At 40.4% G+C, this 6,761-nt stretch overlaps 1 long non-coding RNA gene across 1 annotated transcript; it reads right to left on the bottom strand.

Annotated features, from left to right (window-relative positions):
- Window positions 1-3,901: 3,901 nt before the first annotated feature.
- On the bottom strand, window positions 3,902-6,043 carry LOC135521134 (uncharacterized). The gene is made up of 2 exons (XR_010452496.1): window positions 5,095-6,043; window positions 3,902-4,657 (listed from the first exon to the last, which is right to left on the bottom strand). It is a non-coding gene; the product is annotated as an uncharacterized LOC135521134 (long non-coding RNA).
- Between the last annotated feature and the right edge of the window lie 718 nt (window positions 6,044-6,761).

The following is a 6,761-nucleotide window of genomic DNA, read 5'->3' as shown; positions in this document are numbered from 1 at the left end:
TTATGTGACAAGTAATGTTTTCTCATGGAATGCCATAGAATACATGTACAATCAACAATCCTATTCTGCTACCTTGGATAAAGAGATGTGGTGAAGCCTAGAAATCCCCTCCCCACAATTTTCTGTCAAGCCACAATCTTCGCCTAACAGCAATATTGTCATAAGAGTCCACTATAATTGTATTGATGACTGGTATAATAGATGCATCTGAGTTGTACCGTACCATGGCTTCCTAAGCCTGATGTCAGTATCAGCGGGCAGGCAGTACTAATCTCCCCCTAAAAGGCTGTGTGCATCTGTAGATTGATCTGGTCAGACCGCCCGGGTCAGGGGCCAATCAGGGGTCATGACGGGGTCAGCCTTATCGTCCAATAAAAACAGCATGACCCCCAGACCCGCCTGACCCATCTCCTGGGAACAAGCGCTGCCCCCCACAGCCTGAGGATTCCAATCTCTGCCACATTAGAACCCGCTAAGTTCCATTCTCTCTCCATCAGGTTCATTCACGTAATCCTCCCACTATGTTGACAGGAACTAATCACAACCATAGGAACAGGTTAATCATCCATTAACCATTGTTGACATGCAATACAAGTAAAACATCTATTTCTAATTTAAATGGCCTTTAATGTCTGCTAGTCTGAATTCTCCCGCATCATTTGAAGCCATGAAATTGCATTAATTGCAGTTTGCATTGTTTACCGTCAAAGCCTTGGAGTTCTTGTTCTTGGAAGACGGAAATGTTAACAATGGACAATATTCGACATCGATGCAAAGACGTCAACGATTCTTGGATTATGATATGGCAAGACTGAGCTCGTTCATACCTTTAGTCTTTCCGTATTTGAAGGTATCTATGAGCAGCAGAAAGCCTTATAATGTCCAACATATAAAGACCAAGGATTTAAAAGGAAACTGAGATAATAGAAATTGCATAACGATCAATTACTTAACATTTCAAAGTCCAATACATAAAAGCAGCAATTAAACGTGTTCATTTAAATGAAGAACAAGTGTCGTCCCACTGAGTCACATCACACATATTTACATACTGCTATTTACGTTTATCATTAAATAGGCAAAACATTCAAGTGTACAACTCTAATCTAGTTACATACAAAAAATAATAATAAATTCATCCAACTTCTATGAATAAAATTAAATAACCTTTTATATCTGCATGTGTGTGCACATGCTATTGTGTGTGTCCGTGTATGTGTGTAATAAGACAATAGTTGATGACTCAACTGCCTGTGAACCTAACATGACCTAGATGAAGCCAAACCCAATAGCCTCAGTTATTGTAAAGAGAACAGTAAATAAATTGTAATGTTATGAGAATGTCAAGCTGATGAGATTTCAAGCAATTCAAATATGTCATTATATTACAATAACACATGGGTTTATATCAAATCATGTCCAGTAAACTACAAAGGACTGGAAAATAATGAAGAGTCACCAATTCCTGGATTAGACGCTTAAATAAATGAAATCAGTGGAGTCATAGAGTAACAGGAACCACAGAACAATCCATAGTTGCGGCATCACCCAATTAAAATGTCTGCTCAGTCTTCCATGCTGCTCTGTTCAATCTATTAGAAGGACCAGCTAGTTTGTTAATTCTACAGTAACACAGTTATTACAATGTGGGCTAAAGCATGGTACAGTTATTAAACAATACCGTAAATCATCTAATTGCAGTTATTGTAAGGAAATATTGAACTAAGAAAACGATCTGAAACCAGATGTATTGTACTCTATTAGAGAATGTTAATACAATAGAACATGTTTACAGGTTGACCTTTCTTTTAGTGGTCGTGGCCCAAATCTGGCATGCCTACTACTTACTTAAACTGCATACTGTGTACTAATTGTAATACGTACTATTTTGCATGTACTAGTAAAATGTATGCAGTATGCCATGGCTGAAACCTCTTAGTTTTAGTGCGCTCAAGACAACTGGGAATTCGGAAACAAAACGAGCTCAGACTGGAAAAATCATGATGTTGGTGATCTTCTGTTTGGAGAGGTTGGAGCTCCAGGACAACGCCTGAGTATCTGACTTATAATTACGAGTTGGATGATGGTAAAAAAATGAAATCATAGTCGCAGTAGGTTTTTTTCAGAGTTCCCTTTTGTCTTGAAAGGTACTATCAGTGTCGGCTTCACATATGAACCTGAAGGGATCGTCTGTAGCCCCACCCAGTGACCTTTCCTGTTGTTGTTTTGGACTAACCTTTGCTAAGTAGCTAGCATTTGGAATGTATTTGGAGTAAACTTGAGTGTACCGTAGGCCTACACATGTATCAATTGAAGAGTCACCTAAAGCTTTAGAGGAATGGGAGATGCAGTGCTGAGGCAGAGGGCTGGTAATGAGGACGACTGGCTACTGTTCTGAACTGTGTGTAGTGAGCTTTCTGGCACCCAGAGCTGCAGAGGCATCATCCAAGTGGGTCCCTTACATTGTGAAGGAGAAGTCCAATGGTGAGACAACTCACTCTGGTTTCCAGAGTAGCTAACTCACCAGACTCAATCTTCATCAATCATCTTTCTGACCACCTTCCTCTGATCAAGCCATTTTTAGAGGATGCCTGCACTCAAACACTTGGCTTATATTGGTTACCTAGCCAACTATAACTAGTCTACTCATTAGGTATTGGTTACCTAGCCAACTATAACTAGTCTACTCATGATGTATTGGTTACCTAGCCAACTATAACTAGTCTACTCATGATGTATTGGTTACCTAGCCAACTATAACTAGTCTACTCATGATGTATTGGTTTACCTAGCCAACTATAACTAGTCTACTCATGATGTATTGGTTACCTAGCCAACTATAACTAGTCTACTCATGATGTATTGGTTACCTAGCCAACTATAACTAGGCTACTCATGATGTATTGGTTTACCTAGCCAACTATAACTAGTCTACTCACGATGTATTGGTTACCTAGCCAACTATAACTAGTCTACTCATGATGTATTGGTTACCTTGCCAACTATAACTAGTCTACTCATGATGTATTGGTTACCTAGCCAACTATAACTAGTCTACTCATGATGTATTGGTTTACCTAGCCAACTATAGCTAGGCTACTCATGATGTATTGGTTGACCTAGCCAACTATAGCTAGGCTACTCAGGATGTATTGGTTACCTAGCCAACTATAACTAGTCTACTCATGATGTATTGGTTTACCTAGCCAACTATAGCTAGGCTACTCATTATGTATTGGTTACCTAGCCAACTATAGCTAGTCTACTCATTATGTATTGGTTACCTAGCCAACTATAGCTAGTTTACTCATGATGTATTGGTTACCTAGCCAACTATAGCTAGTCTACTCATTATGTATTGGTTGCCTAGCCAACTACAGCTGGCTAGGTAATCATACTCATGATGTATTGGTTACCTAGCCAACTATAGCTAGTCTACTCATTATGTATTGGTTACCTAGCCAACTATAGCTAGTCGACTCATTATGTATTGGGTACCTAGCCAACTATAGCTAGTCTACTCACAATGTATTGGTTACCTAGCCAACTATGACTAGTCTACTCATGATGTATTGGTTACCTAGCCAACTAGGACTTGTCTACTCATTATGTATTGGTTACCTAGCCAACTATAACTAGTCTACTCATTATGTATTGGTTACCTAGCCAACTTCAGCTGGGCTACTCATGATGTATTGGTTACCTAGTCAACTACAGCTGGCTAGGTAATCATACTCATGATGTGCTGCTTCATAGTGTTTTGCTTTTCATGCACTTTGAATTTCTATGAAAACCGGTATAGAAGTGTAATTAAATCATTATTATACCAAAGAAGGATAATTTAGTCTAGTAGAGCAAAAACCCTGAAGGTGTAAGCTACATAGACACAGGGAGTCAGAAAGCAGGTGCAGTTAGTGAGTTTAATGATGATGAACATGAAACGATACAAAACAAGAGCAACATCTGACATGGAAAACACAAACAATACTACCTGATGACTTATAACAAAAGTATGCTATACAAAGGGTAAGCGATCAAGGGAGTAATGAAGTCCAAATGTGACTGATGAGGAAATACAGGTGTGTGTAAAGGTGTGTTTCCAGGACCGGTGGTAAGTAGACCGGATATGTCCAGCGCTGGCAAGGGGGAGCGGGAGTAGACATGACAGAAGGCCAAGAGGACGAGTGATTGATAAAAGAAAGTGGCACACTGCTCTGCCTACTTTCTTTATCTTTAACTTATCCAATTGTTACCATGCACCTGCAACAAGATAGCTCAGATGTGAGAGTGCATTTTTGAATGTTGAAAGCAAAATCCACCATCAGTAGATGTTTATTACAAACAAGAAACACTTTTCAATGAGAAAACATAAATCCACAATGGGTTTTAAAAAGGACAAGAAAATGAATAAATTAATAGCTATGAATAAAATACATACAAAATACCTAAAAACTACTTAATCATGTCCTTTAAAAGGGCCATAAAGTGTGCCTCCTGGCAGTCACCTCCTACTCCTGCCTATACATCTGGACCCTTCTGGGAGGGAGAGGAGCCCACAGCTGCAGTGTATTTTTGCTTAAACCTGAGGTTCTCCCACTTATTTTTCACCAATTCTGGTGACAGCTGCCTCTCCAGCTCAGAATCCTTCACGTAGATCCTGAAAAAAAGTGGCAACAGTAACGAGTGCAGCTTGCCATTGCTTTCACCATAGCAGGGGTGTATACTCCAAACAGTTGCAACGAAAACAAGTGTCAGGATAGGTTCAGCAAACAGGAAGGGACGTATCAGAATCTGTCCAATAGAAACGTTAGTTTTCGTAGCGAAACTTAACATTTTGCAACTGTTTGGAGTAATGATTACACCCCTATGTGGAATGAAACTAGCTAGCTACCCAACTGGGCTAACATTAAATATGAAGTAACCATCAAGTAACCATGTTGCTAACGTTACTGTTCGAACAATTATAACTTCTAGTCCTAGCTACTAAATCACATAGCTAGTTAAAGGCACGGCAGGCAGTAGGCTGCAATTCTGTTTTCAAAGATGTATGATTAAATAGTCATGATAATTTTAAATAGAAGAAAAACTACTTACATTTGAACACCCCTGCAGAAGTTCAGCTATTTGCCATCTTCCAAGTTGTTTTGTTGTTTACTTAAAGAGATCTAGCTATGAAAACTCATTGCTCCCCTCTTCCAATGCATTGTGGCTGTGAAAATCCTGTAAAGTGTGCCGCGAATTCTACTAAATGAAAAACCGAAATGAGTATATCATCCTGGCATTTACAGCTTACAACATTTTTAGAAAATTCACATACGATTAAACATTTAATATTCGGATTTTCATACAGCCTACTATTTAGGATGCAAGTATTGGTATCCGGACACAGCCAATGTCTCTGTTCCTGGCCTCCGCCTCCCCTCCGGTCACCAGGTCCTAACCCAGGCCCCTCACAGGTCTGGCTGGGTCCCTGGCGTGTCCTGTCTAAACACAAGCACATACCCACCCTGTCTTAACACACCACACACACACATTAGTTCATTTACTGTGGTGATGTCCCTGAGCCAGCAGCACGTCTCCTCCTGACGCAAATGTAAACACAGAACAGCCTAATCACCACTGGAGCTGAAAGGGAGAGTAGGCTGACTGTCTCTGTCTGGATCAGGCTCCCAGCTGACATCCAGCTTGTTGTCCAGACTGAGGTGGGAGACAGTGCAGGTGTAGTTGTGTCTCCCTCTCAGTTCCTCTGTAATGACCTCCAGTCTCTTCCTCAGCTAGTACACCCAGTCTCCATTGGGTGGCAGCTGCCCACCTGTCATCTCCTGTTCTGCTTTTAGCTGGCCGTCTCTCAGCAGGGTCAGGTATGTCTTCAATGAGCAAATGGGTATAAATTCCATCTGAATTACCTTTTTTACAAATGTGATCTTATATTTCATCCCATAGTATCCTTGGTCTTCCAGTATAGTATGAAAAAGCGGTCATGTTGTAGTATAATCCATCTGCATCAATCTCATAATGTGTCTCTGACCTGCATAAGGGCCAGTTGACCAACATCTCACAGCCACCTGTTCTCTACTGAACATGAATACCATCTGTAGAATGAGACAGCCCTTTAGGACAGATACTCTCTCTCCCATGCCGAGGTACCCTGAAGAGCACTCGTCTGTTTCCTTCTGGGTATTATGTCCCCCATCTCGCTCCATGATGCTTGTAAAGCTAGCTAGAGGGAATAAAATGTATTGAATCAGATTTCCACTATTGTAGCCTCCGGCATTGTAGCCTGCAAAATTTCTGAAATTATGTGAAATGGAAGAGCATACTGTTGCATTTTTAAAAAATATCCCAGTATTACAGTCCACAAGTATAGATTTACAGTGAATAATAATTCCACAAAATATTTTTTTTATACAACCTATTATTATGAAATTGTCCATAATAACAGTGGGTTGTTAAGAATAAGCATCAGACAAACAGCACGGTGTGCATCGATTGTGAAGGACATTCATGGTGTTGTGTGTAAATCTGAGTAATTGGGCCAGCTTTCCCACTGAGCCCCGGAGGTAGAGAAACTCACCCTGCCATTACATTACACACCACTCAACAGTGCCTTCACTCAATCCCACCCTCACACACATACCTACATCCAGCTTCCTGTGAGTGTGTGTATGTATGTGTCTGTTTGTGTGTATATGTGTGCGTGTGTGTGTGTGTGTGTGTATGTGTGTGCGTTTCTCATAATGAAGCCATATGGGCTGTCTGTT

This window comes from Oncorhynchus masou, chromosome 29, assembly GCF_036934945.1.
Source record: "Oncorhynchus masou masou isolate Uvic2021 chromosome 29, UVic_Omas_1.1, whole genome shotgun sequence".
Classification (NCBI taxonomy): domain Eukaryota; kingdom Metazoa; phylum Chordata; class Actinopteri; order Salmoniformes; family Salmonidae; genus Oncorhynchus; species Oncorhynchus masou.
This window is presented reverse-complemented; position numbering and strand designations above follow the sequence as displayed.